The following is a 23,624-nucleotide window of genomic DNA, read 5'->3' as shown; positions in this document are numbered from 1 at the left end:
AATTAGAATTTATTTTTTAACTAAATTTTATAGTTTGATTGAATTAGAATTTATTTTTAACCTAATTTTTATAGTTTGAATGATCGAATTAGAATGTATTTTTTAACTAAATTTTATAGTTTGATTGAATTAGAATTTATTTTTAACCTAATTTTTATAGTTTGAATGATCGAATTAGAATTAATTTTTTAACTAAATTTTATAGTTTGATTGAATTAGAATTTATGTTTAACCTAATTTTAATAGTTTGAATGATTAAATTAGAATTTATTTTTTAACTAAATTGTATAGTTTGATTGAATTAGAATTTATTTTTTAACTAAATTTTATAGTTTGATTGATTGAATTAGAATTTATTTTTAACCTAATTTTTAACGTTTGAATGATCGAATTAGAATTTATTTTTTAACTAAATTTTATAGTTTGATTGATTGAATTAGAATTTATTTTTAACCTAATTTTTATAGTTTGAATGATTGAATTAGAATTAATTTTTTAACTAAATTTTATAGTTTGATTGAATTAGAATTTATGTTTAACCTAATTTTAATAGTTTGAATGATTAAATTAGAATTTATTTTTTAACTAAATTTTATAGTTTGATTGAATTAGAATTTATTTTTAACCTAATTTTTAACGTTTGAATGATCGAATTAGAATTTATTTTTTAACTAAATTTTATAGTTTGATTGATTGAATTAGAATTTATTTTTAACCTAATTTTTATAGTTTGAATGATCGAATTAGAATTAATTTTTTAACTAAATTTTATAGTTTGATTGAATTAGAATTTATGTTTAACCTAATTTTAATAGTTTGAATGATTAAATTAGAATTTATTTTTTAACTAAATTTTATAGTTTGATTGAATTAGAATTTATTTTTAACCTAAGTTTTAACGTTTGAATGATCGAATTAGAATTTATTTTTTAACTAAATTTTATAGTTTGATTGATTGAATTAGAATTTATTTTTTAACTAATTTTTATAGTTTGAATGATTGAATTAGAATTTATTTTTTAACTAAATTTTATAGTTTGATTGAATTAGAATTTATTTTTAACCTAATTTTTATAGTTTGAATGATCGAATTAGAATTTATTTTTTAACAGAATTTTATAGTTTGATTGAATTAGAATTTATTTTTAACCTAATTTTTATAGTTTGAATGATTGAATTAGAATTTATTTTTTAACTAAATTTTATAGTTTGATTGAATTAGAATTTATTTTTAACCTAATTTTTATAGTTTGAATGATCGAATTAGAATTTATTTTTTAACAGAATTTTATAGTTTGATTGAATTAGAATTTATTTTTAACCTAATTTTTATAGTTTGAATGATTGAATTAGAATTTATTTTTTAACTAATTTTTATAGTTTGAATGATTGAATTAGAATTTATTTTTTAACTAAATTTTATAGTTTGATTGAATTAGAATTTATTTTTAACCTAATTTTAATAGTTTGAATGATTAAATTAGAATTTATTTTTTAACTAAATTGTATAGTTTGATTGAATTAGAATTTATTTTTTAACTAAATTTTATAGTTTGATTGATTGAATTAGAATTTATTTTTAACCTAATTTTTAACGTTTGAATGATCGAATTAGAATTTATTTTTTAACTAAATTTTATATTTTGATTGATTGAATTAGAATTTATTTTTAACCTAATTTTTATAGTTTGAATGATTGAATTAGAATTTATTTTTTAACTAAATTTTATAGTTTGATTGAATTAGAATTTATTTTTAACCTAATTTTTATAGTTTGAATGATCGAATTAGAATTTATTTTTTAACTAAATTTTATAGTTTGATTGATTGAATTAGAATTTATTTTTAACCTAATTTTTATAGTTTGAATGATCGAATTAGAATTAATTTTTTAACTAAATTTTATAGTTTGATTGAATTAGAATTTATGTTTAACCTAATTTTAATAGTTTGAATGATTAAATTAGAATTTATTTTTTAACTAAATTTTATAGTTTGATTGAATTAGAATTTATTTTTAACCTAATTTTTAACGTTTGAATGATCGAATTAGAATTTATTTTTTAACTAAATTTTATAGTTTGATTGATTGAATTAGAATTTATTTTTAACCTAATTTTTATAGTTTGAATGATCGAATTAGAATTAATTTTTTAACTAAATTTTCTAGTTTGATTGAATTAGAATTTATGTTTAACCTAATTTTAATAGTTTGAATGATTAAATTAGAATTTATTTTTTAACTAAATTTTATAGTTTGATTGATTGAATTAGAATTTAGTTTTTTAACTAAATTTTATAGTTTGATTGAATTAGAATTTATTTTTTTAACTAATTTTTATAGTTTGATTGATTGAATTAGAATTTATTTTTTTAACTAATTTTTATAGTTTGATTGAATTAGAATTTATTTTTTAACTAATTTTTATAGTTTGATTGAATTAGAATTTATTTTTTAACTAATTTTTATAGTTTGATTGAATTAGAATTTATTTTTTAACTAATTTTTATAGTTTGATTGATTGAATTAGAATTTATTTTTTAACTAAATTTTATAGTTTGATTGAATTAGAATTTATTTTTAACCTAATTTTTATAGTTTGATTGATCGAATTAGAATTTATTTTTTAACTAATTTTTATAGTTTGATTGATTGAATTAGAATTTATTTTTTTAACTAATTTTTATAGTTTGAATCATCGAATTAGAATTTATTTTAAAACTAAATTTTATAGTTTGATTGAATTAGAATTTATTTTTAACCTAATTTTTATAGTTTGAATGATCGAATTAGAATTTATTTTTTAACTAAATTTTATAGTTTGAGTGAATTAGAATTTATTTTTAACCTAATCTTTATAGTTTGAATGATCGAATTAGAATTTATTTTTTAACTATTTTTTATAGTTTGATTGATTGAATTAGAATTTATTTTTTTAACTAATTTTTATAGTTTGATTGAATTAGCATTTATTTTTTTAACTAATTTTTATAGTTTGATTGATTGAATTAGAATTTATTTTTTTAACTAATTTTTATAGTTTGATTGAATTAGAATTTATTTTTTAACTAATTTTTATAGTTTGATTGAATTAGAATTTATTTTTTAACTAATTTTTATAGTTTGATTGAATTAGAATTTATTTTTTAACTAATTTTTATAGTTTGATTGAATTAGAATTTATTTTTTAACTAATTTTTATAGTTTGAATGATTGAATTAGAATTTATTTTTTAACTAATTTTTATAGTTTGATTGAATTAGAATTTATTTTTAACCTAATCTTTATAGTTTGAATGATCGAATTAGAATTTATTTTTTAACTAAATTTTATAGTTTGATTGAATTAGAATTTATTTTTAACCTAATCTTTATAGTTTGAATGATCGAATTAGAATTTATTTTTTAACTAATTTTTATAGTTTGATTGAATTAGAATTTATTTTTAACCAAATTTTTATAGTTTGAATTATCGAATTAGAATTTATTTTTTAACTAATTTTTATAGTTTGAATGATTGAATTAGAATTTATTTTTTAACTAATTTTTATAGTTTGATTGAATTAGAATTTATTTTTAACCTAATCTTTATAGTTTGAATGATCGAATAAGAATTTATTTTTTAACTAAATTTTATAGTTTGATTGAATTAGAATTTATTTTTAACCTAATCTTTATAGTTTGAATGATCGAATTAGAATTTATTTTTTAACTAATTTTTATAGTTTGATTGAATTAGAATTTATTTTTAACCTAATCTTTATAGTTTGAATGATCGAATTAGAATTTATTTTTTAACTAATTTTTATTGTTTGATTGAATTAGAATTTATTTTTAACCTTATTTTTATAGTTTGAATTATCGAATTAGAATTTATTTTTTAACTAATTTTTATAGTTTGATTGAATTAGAATTTATTTTTAACCTAATCTTTATAGTTTGAATGATCGAATAAGAATTTATTTTTTAACTAAATTTTATAGTTTGATTGAATTAGAATTTATTTTTAACCTAATTTTTATAGTGTGAATGATCGAATTAGAATTTATTTTTAAACTAAATTTTGTAGTTTGATAGAACTAACATTTATTTTTTAACTAAATTTTATAGTTTGATTGATTGAATTAGAATTTATTTTTAACCTAATTTTTATAGTTTGAATGATCGAATTAGAATTTATTTTTTAACTAAATTTTATAGTTTGATTGAATTAGAATTTATTTTTAACCTAATTTTTATAGTTTGAATCATCGAATTAGAATTTATTTTTAAAATAAATTTTATAGTTTGATTGAATTAGAATTTATTTTTAACCTAATTTTTATAGTATGAATAATCGAATTAATATTTATTTTTAACTAAATTTTATAGTTTGATTGAATTAGAATTTATTTTTAACCTAATCTTTATAGTTTGAATGATCGAATAAGAATTTATTTTTTAACTAAATTTTATAGTTTGATTGAATTAGAATTTATTTTTAACCTAATCTTTATAGTTTGAATGATTGAATTAGAATTTATTTTTTAACTAAATTTTATAGTTTGATTGAATTAGAATTTATTTTTAACCTAATTTTTATAGTTTGAATGATCGAATTAGAATTTATTTTTTAACTAAATTTTATAGTTTGATTGAATTAGAATTTATTTTTAACCTAATTTTTATAGTTTGAATGATTGAATTAGACTTTATTTTTTAACTAAATTTTATAGTTTGATTGAATTAGAATTTATTTTTAACCTAATTTTTATAGTTTGAATGATTGAATTAGAATTTATTTTTAACCTAATTTTTATAGTTTGAATGATTGAATTAGAATTTATTTTTAACCTAATTTTTATAGTTTGAATGATTGAATTAGAATTTATTTTTAACCTAATTTTTATAGTTTGAATGATTGAATTAGAATTTATTTTTAACCTAATTTTTATAGTTTTAATGATTGAATTAGAATTTATTTTTAACCTAATTTTTATAGTTTCAATGATCGAATAAGAATTTATTTTTTAACTAAATTTTATAGTTTGATTGAATTAGAATTTATTTTTAACCTAATTTTTATAGTTTGAATGATCGAATAAGAATTTATTTTTTAACTAAATTTTATAGTTTGATTGAATTAGAATTTATTTTTAACCTAATTTTTATAGTTTGATTGATCGAATTAGAATTTATTTTTTAACTAAATTTTATAGTTTGATTGAATTAGAATTTATTTTTATCCTAATTTTTATAGTTTGATTGATCGAATTAGAATTAATTTTTTAACTAATTTTTATAGTTTGATTGATTGAATTAGAATTTATTTTTTTAACTAATTTTTATAGTTTGAATCATCGAATTAGAATTTATTTTTAAACTAAATTTTATAGTTTGATTGAATTAGAATTTATTTTTAACCTAATTTTTATAGTTTGAATGATCGAATTAGAATTTATTTTTTAACTAAATTTTATAGTTTGAGTGAATTAGAATTTATTTTTAACCTAATCTTTATAGTTTGAATGATCGAATTAGAATTTATTTTTTAACTAATTTTTATAGTTTGATTGATTGAATTAGAATTTAGTTTTTTAACTAATTTTTATAGTTTGATTGAATTAGAATTTATTTTTTTAACTAATTTTTATAGTTTGATTGATTGAATTAGAATTTATTTTTTTAACTAATTTTTATAGTTTGATTGAATTAGAATTTATTTTTTAACTAATTTTTATAGTTTGATTGAATTAGAATTTATTTTTTAACTAAAATTTATAGTTTGATTGAATTAGAATTTATTTTTAACCTAATTTTTATAGTTTGATTGATCGAATTAGAATTTATTTTTTAACTAATTTTTATAGTTTGATTGATTGAATTAGAATTTATTTTTTTAACTAATTTTTATAGTTTGAATCATCGAATTAGAATTTATTTTTAAACTAAATTTTATAGTTAGATTGAATTAGAATTTATTTTTAACCTAATTTTTATAGTTTGAATGATCGAATTAGAATTTATTTTTTAACTAAATTTTATAGTTTGATTGAATTAGAATTTATTTTTAACCTAATCTTTATAGTTTGAATGATCGAATTAGAATTTATTTTTTAACTAATTTTTATAGTTTGTTTGATTGAATTAGAATTTATTTTTTTAACTAATTTTTATAGTTTGATTGAATTAGAATGTATTTTTTTAACTAATTTTTATAGTTTGATTGATTGAATTAGAATTTATTTTTTTAACTAATTTTTATAGTTTGATTGAATTAGAATTTATTTTTTAACTAATTTTTATAGTTTGATTGAATTAGAATTTATTTTTTAACTAATTTTTATAGTTTGATTGAATTAGAATTTATTTTTTAACTAATTTTTATAGTTTGATTGAATTAGAATTTATTTTTTAACTAATTTTTATAGTTTGATTGAATTAGAATTTATTTTTTAACTAATTTTTATAGTTTGAATGATTGAATGAGAATTTATTTTTTAACTAATTTTTATAGTTTGATTGAATTAGAATTTATTTTTAACCTAATTTTTATAGTTTGAATGATCGAATTAGAATTTATTTTTTAACTAATTTTTATAGTTTGATTGAATTAGAATTTATTTTTAACCTAATCTTTATAGTTTGAATGATCGAATTAGAATTTATTTTTTAACTAATTTTTATAGTTTGATTGAATTAGAATTTATTTTTAACCTAATTTTTATAGTTTGAATTATCGAATTAGAATTTATTTTTTAACTAATTTTTATAGTTTGAATGATTGAATTAGAATTTATTTTTTAACTAATTTTTATAGTTTGATTGAATTAGAATTTATTTTTAACCTAATCTTTATAGTTTGAATGATCGAATTAGAATTTATTTTTTAACTAAATTTTATAGTTTGATTGAATTAGAATTTATTTTTAACCTAATCTTTATAGTTTGAATGATCGAATTAGAATTTATTTTTTAACTAATTTTTATAGTTTGATGGAATTAGAATTTATTTTTAACCTAATCTTTATAGTTTGAATGATCGAATTAGAATTTATTTTTTAACTAATTTTTATAGTTTGATTGAATTAGAATTTATTTTTAACCTTATTTTTATAGTTTGAATTATCGAATTAGAATTTATTTTTTAACTAAATTTTATAGTTTGATTGAATTAGAATTTATTTTTAACCTAATTTTTATAGTTTGATTGATCGAATTAGAATTTATTTTTTAACTAAATTTTATAGTTTGATTGAATTAGAATTTATTTTTAACCTAATTTTTATAGTTTGAATGATTGAATTAGAATTTATTTTTTAACTAAATTTTATAGTTTGATTGAATTAGAATTTATTTTTAACCTAATTTTTATAGTTTGATTGATCGAATTAGAATTTATTTTTTAACTAATTTTTATAGTTTGATTGATTGAATTAGAATTTATTTTTTTAACTAATTTTTATAGTTTGAATCATCGAATTAGAATTTATTTTTAAACTAAATTTTATAGTTTGATTGAATTAGAATTTATTTTTAACCTAATTTTTATAGTTTGAATGATCGAATTAGAATTTATTTTTTAACTAAATTTTATAGTTTGAGTGAATTAGAATTTATTTTTAACCTAATCTTTATAGTTTGAATGATCGAATTAGAATTTATTTTTTAACTAATTTTTATAGTTTGATTGATTGAATTAGAATTTAGTTTTTTAACTAATTTTTATAGTTTGATTGAATTAGAATTTATTTTTAACCTAATTTTTATAGTTTTAATGATCGAATTAGAATTTATTTTTTAACTAATTTTTATAGTTTGATTGATTGAATTAGAATTTATTTTTTTAACTAATTTTTATAGTTTGATTGAATTAGAATTTATTTTTTTAACTAATTTTTATAGTTTGATTGATTGAATTAGAATTTATTTTTTTAACTAATTTTTATAGTTTGATTGAATTAGAATTTATTTTTTAACTAATTTTTATAGTTTGATTGAATTAGAATTTATTTTTTAACTAATTTTTATAGTTTGATTGAATTAGAATTTATGTTTTAACTAATTTTTATAGTTTGATTGAATTAGAATTTATTTTTTAACTAATTTTTATAGTTTGATTGAATTAGAATTTATTTTTTTAACTAATGTTTATAGTTTGATTGAATTAGAATTTATTTTTAACCTAATTTTTATAGTTTGATTGATTGAATTAGAATTTATTTTTTTAACTAATTTTTATAGTTTGATTGAATTAAAATTTATTTTTAACCTAATTTTTATAGTTTGATTGAATTAGAATTTATTTTTTAACTCATTTTTATAGTTTGATTGAATTAGAATTTATTTTTTAACTAATTTTTATAGTTTGATTGTAATTAGAATTTATTTTTAACCTAATTTTTATAGTTTGATTGAATTAGAATTTATTTTTAAACTAATTTTTATAGTTTGATTGAATTAGAATTTATTTTTTAACTAATTTTTATAGTTTGATTGAATTAGAATTTATTTTTAAACTAATTTTTATAGTTTGATTGAATTAGAATTTATTTTTTTAACTAATTTTTATAGTTTGATTGAATTAGAATTTATTTTTAAACTAATTTTTATAGTTTGATTGAATTAGAATTTATTTTTTTAACTAATTTTTATAGTTTGATTGAATTAGAATTTATTTTTAAACTAATTTTTATAGTTTGATTGAATTAGAATTTATTTTTTTAACTAATTTTTATAGTTTGATTGAATTTGAATTTATTTTTAAACTAATTTTTATAGTTTGATTGAATTAGAATTTATTTTTTTAACTAATTTTTATAGTTTGATTGAATTAGAATTTATTTTTAAACTAATTTTTATAGTTTGATTGAATTAGAATTTATGTTTTTAACTAATTTTTATAGTTTGATTGAATTAGAATTTATTTTTTAACTAATTTTTATAGTTTGATTGAATTAGAATTTATTTTTTTAACTAATTTTTATAGTTTGATTGAATTAGAATTTATTTTTAAACTAATTTTTATAGTTTGATTGAATTAGAATTTATTTTTTTAACTAATTTTTATAGTTTGATTGAATTAGAATTTATTTTTAAACTAATTTTTATAGTTTGATTGAATTAGAATTTATTTTTTAACTAATTTTTATAGTTTGATTGAATTAGAATTTATTTTTTAACTAATTTTTATAGTTTGATTGAATTAGAATTTATTTTTAACCTAATTTTTATAGTTTGATTGAATTAGAATTTATTTTTAAACTAATTTTTATAGTTTGATTGAATTAGAATTTATTTTTTTAACTAATTTTTATAGTTTGATTGAATTAGAATTTATTTTTTTAACTAATTTTTATAGTTTGATTGAATTAGAATTTATTTTTTAACTAATTTTTATAGTTTTATTCAATTAGAATTTATTTTTTAACTAATTTTTATAGTTTGATTGAATTAGAATTTATTTTTAACCTAATTTTTATAGTTTGATTGATTGAATTAGAATTTATTTTTTAACTAAATTTTATAGTTTGATTGATTGAATTAGAATTTATTTTTAACCTAATTTTTATAGGTTGATTGAATTAGAATTTATTTTTTAACTAAATTTTATAGTTTGATTGAATTAGAATTTATTTTTTTAACTAATTTTTATAGTTTGAATGATCGAATTAGAATTTATTTTTAACCTAATTTTTATAGTTTGATTGAATTAGAATTTATTTTTAACCTAATTTTTATAGTTTGAATGATCGAATTAGAATTTATTTTTTAACTAATTTTTATAGTTTGATTGAATTAGAATTTATTTTTAACCTAATTTTTATAGTTTGAATGATTGAATTAGAATTTATTTTTTAACTAATTTTTATAGTTTGATTGAATTAGAATTTATTTTTAACCTAATTTTTATAGTTTGATTGAATTAGAATTTATTTTTTAACTTATTTTTATAGTTTGATTGAATTAGAATTTATTTTTAACCTAATTTTTATAGTTTGATTGAATTAGAATTTATTTTTAACCTAATTTTTATAGTTTGAATGAATTAGAATTTATTTTTAACCTAATTTTTATAGTTTGAATGATCGAATTAGAATTTATTTTTTAACTAAATTTTATAGTTTGATCGAATTAGAATTTATTTTTAACCTAATTTTTATAGTTTGATTGAATTAGAATTTATTTTTAACCTAATTTTTATAGTTTGAATGATCGAATTAGAATTTATTTTTTAACTAAATTTTATAGTTTGATTGAATTAGAATTTATTTTTAACCTAATTTTTATAGTTTGAATGATTGAATTAGAATTTATTTTTTAACTAAATTTTATAGTTTGATTGAATTAGAATTTATTTTTAACCTAATTTTTATAGTTTGAATGATCGAATTAGAATTTATTTTTTAACTAAATTTTATAGTGTGATTGAATTAGAATTTATTTTTTTAACTAATTTTTATAGTTTGATTGATTGAATTAGAATTTATTTTTTAACTAAATTTTATAGTTTGATCGAATTAGAATTTATTTTTTTAACTAATTTTTATAGTTTGATTGATTGAATTAGAATTTATTTTTAAACTAAATTTTATAGTTTGATTGAATTAGAATTTATTTTTAACCTAATTTTTATAGTTTGAATGATCGAATTAGAATTTATTTTTAAACTAAATTTTATAGTTTGATCGAATTAGAATTTATTTTTTAACTAATTTTTATAGTTTGATTGATTGAATTAGAATTTATTTTTTTAACTAATTTTTATAGTTTGATTGAATTAGAATTTATTTTTTTAACTAATTTTTATAGTTTGATTGAATTAGAATTTATTTTTTAACAAATTTTATAGTTTGATTGAATTAGAATTTATTTTTAACCTAATTTTTATAGTTTGAATGATCGAATTTGAATTTATTTTTTAACTAAATTTTATAGTTTGATTGAATTAGAATTTATTTTTACCCTAATTTTTATAGTTTGAATGATCGAATTAGAATTTATTTTTTAACTAAATTTTATAGTTTGATTGAATTAGAATTTATTTTTAACCTAATTTTTATAGTTTGATTGATTGAATTAGAATTTAATTTTTTAACTAAAAATAATTTAAAAATAGAAAATTTTTTTTTGGTTATAATCCTTTCATCGCATCTCACGTGGCCCCAAATCAGTTTGAAAATACCGCAAAACATGTTTCACGTATGGATTTGTCTGCGTACCATTTTATGATCAGACATAATTCCTTCAATCATCTTCACAGAAGTCAAAATTTCTTCCATCAGTTGAAAGGTTTTCAAAAGTCGAAGCAGAAAGATGTATCAAAACTCATTAAAACAAGCTAAGAGTAGATTCCTACATATATATATCAATCTTCATGTGCAAAAGTTGAAGCAGAAAGACTTTTATATCTCAAAACTCATTGAAACAAGTACAGAATAGATTCCTATATTCATCTTAAAGATCATATAAATAACTATATAGGTCAGCATATGCATATTACCCTCTAGTTTCACAGGTAGTTTACGATATATGCATGAAAAGACCCAAGATTCAACGGCTTATGTCAGAAATTATGGAAAACCAGACGCTCTCACAAGACCTGCTATGCTGGTGCCAAACTGCCAGTTGTCAAGTTGTGGCGGCGCCGGTGTTTGGTAAATGTTTTGAACGTGTGCAATACTTGCAATACTTGCAAAACAATGACTAGTTGTAATAAAAGTAGTTTATAACTATTATAATATTGGTGCAACGAAACGACGAATCTTTGTAAGAAAATGGTATGACGTAGTTATTTTTTGTGTACATTTGCATCTCGTATCTGGACAGACGTTTCAGGAATTCTATAAAGCGCACCTACAAAATGACTGAGGCGTACTAGTGTGCCAGGCGGCACAGTTTGAAAACTACTGTCCTACACATTCGGGGATTAGAGAATTGCAGGTGTCAGTAAACATATATTTAACCTAAAACCCTATTTTGTATTGAGCACTTTTCTTAAAATATTGGTTTATTTTATCAACATATTCGCATTTGATTACTTTCTTCAGACTTCTTGAATAAAAAAAAAAACACTTTAACAATAGGGCATTATTTAAAGAGATTTCCCTTAAAGGAAATAAAGCAAAGTGGAAGGAAATTCAAGATGAATTTTTCCCTGGACAGATTGTTTCACCTGAGGATAATGAAAATGATGAATCTGATGAACAAATCAGAAATCTTTGGCCAACTACGATGCTAGGTGGCAAAAAATTATATTATTATTGTGGTTTACCAGAAAAATAAACTCCAATCAAATTGATTCCATTAGATCAGCCGAGTTACCTGATATACGAACTGATCCAACCTTATTTGAAATGGTAAAGAGTCAGATTGTGCATGGGCCTTGTGGTAATATCTACAGAAATTCACCTTGCATGGTTGATGGCCAATGTACAAAAAGATATCCTAAAAATTATTCGCTTGAAACTCAGTTTAGTGAGGATGGTTATCCGTTTTATAGGTTGGTTGGTTGTGTTTTGTTTTACGGCATATCAACCCTTTTCAGATTATTATTTATTAACAACATCAACGATTTATATATAAAAAAAAAAAAGATTTAGCACGGTAGCATAAGTGTATAAGAACAAGTGACATCTACGATATATTTAATGTACAATAAAAAATAATTTTTGGCTTATAAACATGTCTTCATGTGTCGCAGAACATTTTTTGTTAACATCTCCTCTAAACGTGGTCTTAAATAGTAATTCCTTACGTCCAAGTGGCAATATGCCTTGTTTGGGTTGGTTGGTTGGTTGTTTTTGTTTTACGGCATATCAACCCTTTTCAGGTTATTTAATGCCGAATCCAAGTTTTCAAGTCGGTTTCTATTTAACCTATAGTTGGGACTCTAACAGGTACTACCACTCCGGATCAGAGTGGACCTGGGAGCAATGGTAATTAAAGGGTGGCTCCATACTCCCCAAAGCCCACAAGTGGGGGCCTCACCACTAGATATAGTTTAAGGTCATATCCAGGACCATCGTTTTATAGGAGAAGATTGCCTAATATATTTGTTGTTTTCAAGTCGGTTTCTATTTAAGCCATAGTTGGGACCTTTACAGGTACTACCACTCCGGGTCAGAATGAACCTGGGAGCAATGGCAATTAAAGGGTGGTTCCACACTCCCCAAAGCCTGCAAGCTGGGGCTTCATCACTGGATATAGTTTAAGGTCATATCCAGGACCATCGTTTTATAGGAGAAGATTGCCTAATATATTTGTTGTTTTCAAGTCGGTTTCTATTTAAGCCATAGTTGGGACCTTAACAGGTACTACCACTCCGGGTCAGAATGAACCTGGGAGCAATGGCAATTAAAGGGTGGTTCCACACTCCCCAAAGCCTGCAAGCTGGGGCTTCATCACTGGATATAGTTTAAGGTCATATCCAGGACCATCGTTTTATAGGAGAAGATTGCCTAATATATTTGTTGTTTTCAAGTCGGTTTCTATTTAAGCCATAGTTGGGACCTTAACAGGTACTACCACTCCGGGTCAGAGTGAACCTGGGAGCAATGGCAATTAAAGGGTGGTTCCACACTCCCCAAAGCCTGCAAGCTGGGGCTTCATCACTGGATATAGTTTAAGGTCATATCCAGGACCATCGTTTTATAGGAGAAGATTGCCTAATATATTTGTTGTTTTCAAGTCGGTTTCTATTTAAGCCATAGTTGGGACCTTAACAGGTACTACCACTCCGGGTCAGAGTGAACCTGGGAGCAATGGCAATTAAAGGGTGGTTCCACACTCCCCAAAGCCTGCAAGCTGGGGCTTCATCACTGGATATAGTTTAAGGTCATATCCAGGACCATCGTTTTATAGGAGAAGATTGCCTAATATATTTGTTGTTTTCAAGTCGGTTTCTATTTAAGCCATAGTTGGGACCTTAACAGGTACTACCACTCCGGGTCAGAGTGAACCTGGGAGCAATGGCAATTAAAGGGTGGTTCCACACTCCCCAAAGCCTGCAAGCTGGGGCTTCATCACTGGATATAGTTTAAGGTCATATCCAGGACCATCGTTTTATAGGAGAAGATTGCCTAATATATTTGTTGTTTTCAAGTCGGTTTCTATTTAAGCCATAGTTGGGACCTTAACAGGTACTACCACTCCGGGTCAGAGTGAACCTGGGAGCAATGGCAATTAAAGGGTGGTTCCACACTCCCCAAAGCCTGCAAGCTGGGGCTTCATCACTGGATATAGTTTAAGGTCATATCCAGGACCATCGTTTTATAGGAGAAGATTGCCTAATATGTTTGTTGTTTTCAAGTCGGTTTCTATTTAAGCCATAGTTGGGACCTTAACAGGTACTACCACTCCGGGTCAGAGTGAACCTGGGAGCAATGGCAATTAAAGGGTGGTTCCACACTCCCCAAAGCCTGCAAGCTGGGGCTTCATCACTGTATATAGTTTAAGGTCATATCCAGGACCATCGTTTTATAGGAGAAGATTGCCTAATATATTTGTTGTTTTCAAGTCGGTTTCTATTTAAGCCATAGTTGGGACCTTAACAGGTACTACCACTCCGGGTCAGAGTGAACCTGGGAGCAATGGCAATTAAAGGGTGGTTCCACACTCCCCAAAGCCTGCAAGCTGGGGCTTCATCACTGTATATAGTTTAAGGTCATATCCAGGACCATCGTTTTATAGGAGAAGATTGCCTAATATATTTGTTGTTTTCAAGTCGGTTTCTATTTAAGCCATAGTTGGGACCTTAACAGGTACTACCACTCCGGGTCAGAGTGAACCTGGGAGCAATGGCAATTAAAGGGTGGTTCCACACTCCCCAAAGCCTGCAAGCTGGGGCTTCATCACTGTATATAGTTTAAGGTCATATCCAGGACCATCGTTTTATAGGAGAAGATTGCCTAATATATTTGTTGTTTTCAAGTCGGTTTCTATTTAAGCCATAGTTGGGACCTTAACAGGTACTACCACTCCGGGTCAGAGTGAACCTGGGAGCAATGGCAATTAAAGGGTGGTTCCACACTCCCCAAAGCCTGCAAGCTGGGGCTTCATCACTGGATATAGTTTAAGGTCATATCCAGGACCATCGTTTTATAGGAGAAGATTGCCTAATATATTTGTTGTTTTCAAGTCGGTTTCTATTTAAGCCATAGTTGGGACCTTAACAGGTACTACCACTCCGGGTCAGAGTGAACCTGGGAGCAATGGCAATTAAAGGGTGGTTCCACACTCCCCAAAGCCTGCAAGCTGGGGCTTCATCACTGTATATAGTTTAAGGTCATATCCAGGACCATCGTTTTATAGGAGAAGATTGCCTAATATATTTGTTGTTTTCAAGTCGGTTTCTATTTAAGCCATAGTTGGGACCTTAACAGGTACTACCACTCCGGGTCAGAGTGAACCTGGGAGCAATGGCAATTAAAGGGTGGTTCCACACTCCCCAAAGCCTGCAAGCTGGGGCTTCATCACTGTATATTGTTTAAGGTCATATCCAGGACCATCGTTTTATAGGAGAAGATTGCCTAATATATTTGTTGTTTTCAAGTCGGTTTCTATTTAAGCCATAGTTGGGACCTTAACAGGTACTACCACTCCGGGTCAGAGTGAACCTGGGAGCAATGGCAATTAAAGGGTGGTTCCACACTCCCCAAAGCCTGCAAGCTGGGGCTTCATCACTGTATATAGTTTAAGGTCATATCCAGGACCATCGTTTTATAGGAGAAGATTGCCTAATATATTTGTTGTTTTCAAGTCGGTTTCTATTTAAGCCATAGTTGGGACCTTAACAGGTACTACCACTCCGGGTCAGAGTGAACCTGGGAGCAATGGCAATTAAAGGGTGGTTCCACACTCCCCAAAGCCTGCAAGCTGGGGCTTCATCACTGTATATAGTTTAAGGTCATATCCAGGACCATCGTTTTATAGGAGAAGATTGCCTAATATATTTGTTGTTTTCAAGTCGGTTTCTATTTAAGCCATAGTTGGGACCTTAACAGGTACTACCACTCCGGGTCAGAGTGAACCTGGGAGCAATGGCAATTAAAGGGTGGTTCCACACTCCCCAAAGCCTGCAAGCTGGGGCTTCATCACTGTATATAGTTTAAGGTCATATCCAGGACCATCGTTTTATAGGAGAAGATTGCCTAATATATTTGTTGTTTTCAAGTCGGTTTCTATTTAAGCCATAGTTGGGACCTTAACAGGTACTACCACTCCGGGTCAGAGTGAACCTGGGAGCAATGGCAATTAAAGGGTGGTTCCACACTCCCCAAAGCCTGCAAGCTGGGGCTTCATCACTGTATATAGTTTAAGGTCATATCCAGGACCATCGTTTTATAGGAGAAGATTGCCTAATATATTTGTTGTTTTCAAGTCGGTTTCTATTTAAGCCATAGTTGGGACCTTAACAGGTACTACCACTCCGGGTCAGAGTGAACCTGGGAGCAATGGCAATTAAAGGGTGGTTCCACACTCCCCAAAGCCTGCAAGCTGGGGCTTCATCACTGTATATAGTTTAAGGTCATATCCAGGACCATCGTTTTATAGGAGAAGATTGCCTAATATATTTGTTGTTTTCAAGTCGGTTTCTATTTAAGCCATAGTTGGGACCTTAACAGGTACTACCACTCCGGGTCAGAGTGAACCTGGGAGCAATGGCAATTAAAGGGTGGTTCCACACTCCCCAAAGCCTGCAAGCTGGGGCTTCATCACTGTATATAGTTTAAGGTCATATCCAGGACCATCGTTTTATAGGAGAAGATTGCCTAATATATTTGTTGTTTTCAAGTCGGTTTCTATTTAAGCCATAGTTGGGACCTTAACAGGTACTACCACTCCGGGTCAGAGTGAACCTGGGAGCAATGGCAATTAAAGGGTGGTTCCACACTCCCCAAAGCCTGCAAGCTGGGGCTTCATCACTGTATATAGTTTAAGGTCATATCCAGGACCATCGTTTTATAGGAGAAGATTGCCTAATATATTTGTTGTTTTCAAGTCGGTTTCTATTTAAGCCATAGTTGGGACCTTAACAGGTACTACCACTCCGGGTCAGAGTGAACCTGGGAGCAATGGCAATTAAAGGGTGGTTCCACACTCCCCAAAGCCTGCAAGCTGGGGCTTCATCACTGGATATAGTTTAAGGTCATATCCAGGACCATCGTTTTATAGGAGAAGATTGCCTAATATATTTGTTGTTTTCAAGTCGGTTTCTATTTAAGCCATAGTTGGGACCTTAACAGGTACTACCACTCCGGGTCAGAGTGAACCTGGGAGCAATGGCAATTAAAGGGTGGTTCCACACTCCCCAAAGCCTGCAAGCTGGGGCTTCATCACTGTATATAGTTTAAGGTCATATCCAGGACCATCGTTTTATAGGAGAAGATTGCCTAATATATTTGTTGTTTTCAAGTCGGTTTCTATTTAAGCCATAGTTGGGACCTTAACAGGTACTACCACTCCGGGTCAGAGTGAACCTGGGAGCAATGGCAATTAAAGGGTGGTTCCACACTCCCCAAAGCCTGCAAGCTGGGGCTTCATCACTGTATATAGTTTAAGGTCATATCCAGGACCATCGTTTTATAGGAGAAGATTGCCTAATATATTTGTTGTTTTCAAGTCGGTTTCTATTTAAGCCATAGTTGGGACCTTAACAGGTACTACCACTCCGGGTCAGAGTGAACCTGGGAGCAATGGCAATTAAAGGGTGGTTCCACACTCCCCAAAGCCTGCAAGCTGGGGCTTCATCACTGGATATAGTTTAAGGTCATATCCAGGACCATCGTTTTATAGGAGAAGATTGCCTAATATATTTGTTGTTTTCAAGTCGGTTTCTATTTAAGCCATAGTTGGGACCTTAACAGGTACTACCACTCCGGGTCAGAGTGAACCTGGGAGCAATGGCAATTAAAGGGTGGTTCCACACTCCCCAAAGCCTGCAAGCTGGGGCTTCATCACTGTATATAGTTTAAGGTCATATCCAGGACCATCGTTTTATAGGAGAAGATTGCCTAATATATTTGTTGTTTTCAAGTCGGTTTCTATTTAAGCCATAGTTGGGACCTTAACAGGTACTACCACTCCGGGTCAGAGTGAACCTGGGAGCAATGGCAATTAAAGGGTGGTTCCACACTCCCCAAAGCCTGCAAGCTGGGGCTTCATCACTGGATATAGTTTAAGGTCATATCCAGGACCATCGTTTTATAGGAGAAGATTGCCTAATATATTTGTTGTTTTCAAGTCGGTTTCTATTTAAGCCATAGTTGGGACCTTAACAGGTACTACCACTCCGGGTCAGAGTGAACCTGGGAGCAATGGCAATTAAAGGGTGGTTCCACACTCCCCAAAGCCTGCAAGCTGGGGCTTCATCACTGTATATAGTTTAAGGTCATATCCAGGACCATCGTTTTATAGGAGAAGATTGCCTAATATATTTGTTGTTTTCAAGTCGGTTTCTATTTAAGCCATAGTTGGGACCTTAACAGGTACTACCACTCCGGGTCAGAGTGAACCTGGGAGCAATGGCAATTAAAGGGTTGTTCCACACTCCCCAAAGCCTGCAAGCTGGGGCTTCATCACTGGATATAGTTTAAGGTCATATCCAGGACCATCGTTTTATAGGAGAAGATTGCCTAATATATTTGTTGTTTTCAAGTCGGTTTCTATTTAAGCCATAGTTGGGACCTTAACAGGTACTACCACTCCGGGTCAGAGTGAACCTGGGAGCAATGGCAATTAAAGGGTGGTTCCACACTCCCCAAAGCCTGCAAGCTGGGGCTTCATCACTGGATATAGTTTAAGGTCATATCAAAGACCATCGTTTTATAGGAGAAGATTGCCTAATATATTTGTTGTTTTCAAGTCGGTTTCTATTTAAGCCATAGTTGGGACCTTAACAGGTACTACCACTCCGGGTCAGAGTGAACCTGGGAGCAATGGCAATTAAAGGGTGGTTCCACACTCCCCAAAGCCTGCAAGCTGGGGCTTCATCACTGGATATAGTTTAAGGTCATATCCAGGACCATCGTTTTATAGGAGAAGATTGCCTAATATATTTGTTGTTTTCAAGTCGGTTTCTATTTAAGCCATAGTTGGGACCTTAACAGGTACTACCACTCCGGGTCAGAGTGAACCTGGGAGCAATGGCAATTAAAGGGTGGTTCCACACTCCCCAAAGCCTGCAAGCTGGGGCTTCATCACTGTATATAGTTTAAGGTCATATCCAGGACCATCGTTTTATAGGAGAAGATTGCCTAATATATTTGTTGTTTTCAAGTCGGTTTCTATTTAAGCCATAGTTGGGACCTTAACAGGTACTACCACTCCGGGTCAGAGTGAACCTGGGAGCAATGGCAATTAAAGGGTGGTTCCACACTCCCCAAAGCCTGCAAGCTGGGGCTTCATCACTGGATATAGTTTAAGGTCATATCCAAGACCATCGTTTTATAGGAGAAGATTGCCTAATATATTTGTTGTTTTCAAGTCGGTTTCTATTTAAGCCATAGTTGGGACCTTAACAGGTACTACCACTCCGGGTCAGAGTGAACCTGGGAGCAATGGCAATTAAAGGGTGGTTCCACACTCCCCAAAGCCTGCAAGCTGGGGCTTCATCACTGGATATAGTTTAAGGTCATATCAAAGACCATCGTTTTATAGGAGAAGATTGCCTAATATATTTGTTGTTTTCAAGTCGGTTTCTATTTAAGCCATAGTTGGGACCTTAACAGGTACTACCACTCCGGGTCAGAGTGAACCTGGGAGCAATGGCAATTAAAGGGTGGTTCCACACTCCCCAAAGCCTGCAAGCTGGGGCTTCATCACTGGATATAGTTTAAGGTCATATCCAAGACCATCGTTTTATAGGAGAAGATTGCCTAATATATTTGTTGTTTTCAAGTCGGTTTCTATTTAAGCCATAGTTGGGACCTTAACAGGTACTACCACTCCGGGTCAGAGTGAACCTGGGAGCAATGGCAATTAAAGGGTGGTTCCACACTCCCCAAAGCCTGCAAGCTGGGGCTTCATCACTGGATATAGTTTAAGGTCATATCCAAGACCATCGTTTTATAGGAGAAGATTGCCTAATATATTTGTTGTTTTCAAGTCGGTTTCTATTTAAGCCATAGTTGGGACCTTAACAGGTACTACCACTCCGGGTCAGAGTGAACCTGGGAGCAATGGCAATTAAAGGGTGGTTCCACACTCCCCAAAGCCTGCAAGCTGGGGCTTCATCACTGGATATAGTTTAAGGTCATATCAAAGACCATCGTTTTATAGGAGAAGATTGCCTAATATATTTGTTGTTTTCAAGTCGGTTTCTATTTAAGCCATAGTTGGGACCTTAACAGGTACTACCACTCCGGGTCAGAGTGAACCTGGGAGCAATGGCAATTAAAGGGTGGTTCCACACTCCCCAAAGCCTGCAAGCTGGGGCTTCATCACTGGATATAGTTTAAGGTCATATCCAAGACCATCGTTTTATAGGAGAAGATTGCCTAATATATTTGTTGTTTTCAAGTCGGTTTCTATTTAAGCCATAGTTGGGACCTTAACAGGTACTACCACTCCGGGTCAGAGTGAACCTGGGAGCAATGGCAATTAAAGGGTGGTTCCACACTCCCCAAAGCCTGCAAGCTGGGGCTTCATCACTGGATATAGTTTAAGGTCATATCAAAGACCATCGTTTTATAGGAGAAGATTGCCTAATATATTTGTTGTTTTCAAGTCGGTTTCTATTTAAGCCATAGTTGGGACCTTAACAGGTACTACCACTCCGGGTCAGAGTGAACCTGGGAGCAATGGCAATTAAAGGGTGGTTCCACACTCCCCAAAGCCTGCAAGCTGGGGCTTCATCACTGGATATAGTTTAAGGTCATATCCAAGACCATCGTTTTATAGGAGAAGATTGCCTAATATATTTGTTGTTTTCAAGTCGGTTTCTATTTAAGCCATAGTTGGGACCTTAACAGGTACTACCACTCCGGGTCAGAGTGAACCTGGGAGCAATGGCAATTAAAGGGTGGTTCCACACTCCCCAAAGCCTGCAAGCTGGGGCTTCATCACTGGATATAGTTTAAGGTCATATCAAAGACCATCGTTTTATAGGAGAAGATTGCCTAATATATTTGTTGTTTTCAAGTCGGTTTCTATTTAAGCCATAGTTGGGACCTTAACAGGTACTACCACTCCGGGTCAGAGTGAACCTGGGAGCAATGGCAATTAAAGGGTGGTTCCACACTCCCCAAAGCCTGCAAGCTGGGGCTTCATCACTGGATATAGTTTAAGGTCATATCCAAGACCATCGTTTTATAGGAGAAGATTGCCTAATATATTTGTTGTTTTCAAGTCGGTTTCTATTTAAGCCATAGTTGGGACCTTAACAGGTACTACCACTCCGGGTCAGAGTGAACCTGGGAGCAATGGCAATTAAAGGGTGGTTCCACACTCCCCAAAGCCTGCAAGCTGGGGCTTCATCACTGGATATAGTTTAAGGTCATATCCAAGACCATCGTTTTATAGGAGAAGATTGCCTAATATATTTGTTGTTTTCAAGTCGGTTTCTATTTAAGCCATAGTTGGGACCTTAACAGGTACTACCACTCCGGGTCAGAGTGAACCTGGGAGCAATGGCAATTAAAGGGTGGTTCCACACTCCCCAAAGCCTGCAAGCTGGGGCTTCATCACTGGATATAGTTTAAGGTCATATCAAAGACCATCGTTTTATAGGAGAAGATTGCCTAATATATTTGTTGTTTTCAAGTCGGTTTCTATTTAAGCCATAGTTGGGACCTTAACAGGTACTACCACTCCGGGTCAGAGTGAACCTGGGAGCAATGGCAATTAAAGGGTGGTTCCACACTCCCCAAAGCCTGCAAGCTGGGGCTTCATCACTGGATATAGTTTAAGGTCATATCCAAGACCATCGTTTTATAGGAGAAGATTGCCTAATATATTTGTTGTTTTCAAGTCGGTTTCTATTTAAGCCATAGTTGGGACCTTAACAGGTACTACCACTCCGGGTCAGAGTGAACCTGGGAGCAATGGCAATTAAAGGGTGGTTCCACACTCCCCAAAGCCTGCAAGCTGGGGCTTCATCACTGGATATAGTTTAAGGTCATATCAAAGACCATCGTTTTATAGGAGAAGATTGCCTAATATATTTGTTGTTTTCAAGTCGGTTTCTATTTAAGCCATAGTTGGGACCTTAACAGGTACTACCACTCCGGGTCAGAGTGAACCTGGGAGCAATGGCAATTAAAGGGTGGTTCCACACTCCCCAAAGCCTGCAAGCTGGGGCTTCATCACTGGATATAGTTTAAGGTCATATCCAAGACCATCGTTTTATAGGAGAAGATTGCCTAATATATTTGTTGTTTTCAAGTCGGTTTCTATTTAAGCCATAGTTGGGACCTTAACAGGTACTACCACTCCGGGTCAGAGTGAACCTGGGAGCAATGGCAATTAAAGGGTGGTTCCACACTCCCCAAAGCCTGCAAGCTGGGGCTTCATCACTGGATATAGTTTAAGGTCATATCCAAGACCATCGTTTTATAGGAGAAGATTGCCTAATATATTTGTTGTTTTCAAGTCGGTTTCTATTTAAGCCATAGTTGGGACCTTAACAGGTACTACCACTCCGGGTCAGAGTGAACCTGGGAGCAATGGCAATTAAAGGGTGGTTCCACACTCCCCAAAGCCTGCAAGCTGGGGCTTCATCACTGGATATAGTTTAAGGTCATATCAAAGACCATCGTTTTATAGGAGAAGATTGCCTAATATATTTGTTGTTTTCAAGTCGGTTTCTATTTAAGCCATAGTTGGGACCTTAACAGGTACTACCACTCCGGGTCAGAGTGAACCTGGGAGCAATGGCAATTAAAGGGTGGTTCCACACTCCCCAAAGCCTGCAAGCTGGGGCTTCATCACTGGATATAGTTTAAGGTCATATCCAAGACCATCGTTTTATAGGAGAAGATTGCCTAATATATTTGTTGTTTTCAAGTCGGTTTCTATTTAAGCCATAGTTGGGACCTTAACAGGTACTACCACTCCGGGTCAGAGTGAACCTGGGAGCAATGGCAATTAAAGGGTGGTTCCACACTCCCCAAAGCCTGCAAGCTGGGGCTTCATCACTGGATATAGTTTAAGGTCATATCCAAGACCATCGTTTTATAGGAGAAGATTGCCTAATATATTTGTTGTTTTCAAGTCGGTTTCTATTTAAGCCATAGTTGTGACCTTAACAGGTACTACCACTCCGGGTCAGAGTGAACCTGGGAGCAATGGCAATTAAAGGGTGGTTCCACACTCCCCAAAGCCTGCAAGCTGGGGCTTCATCACTGGATATAGTTTAAGGTCATATCCAGGACCATCGTTTTATAGGAGAAGATTGCCTAATATATTTGTTGTTTTCAAGTCGGTTTCTATTTAAGCCATAGTTGGGACCTTAACAGGTACTACCACTCCGGGTCAGAGTGAACCTGGGAGCAATGGCAATTAAAGGGTGGTTCCACACTCCCCAAAGCCTGCAAGCTGGGGCTTCATCACTGGATATAGTTTAAGGTCATATCCAAGACCATCGTTTTATAGGAGAAGATTGCCTAATATATTTGTTGTTTTCAAGTCGGTTTCTATTTAAGCCA

Source organism: Euprymna scolopes, chromosome 46, assembly GCF_053919585.1.
Source record: "Euprymna scolopes isolate OS-2025 chromosome 46, ASM5391958v1, whole genome shotgun sequence".
Taxonomy (NCBI): domain Eukaryota; kingdom Metazoa; phylum Mollusca; class Cephalopoda; order Sepiida; family Sepiolidae; genus Euprymna; species Euprymna scolopes.
The sequence above is the reverse complement of the archived record's forward strand: the minus strand, read 5'-3'. Positions refer to the sequence as shown.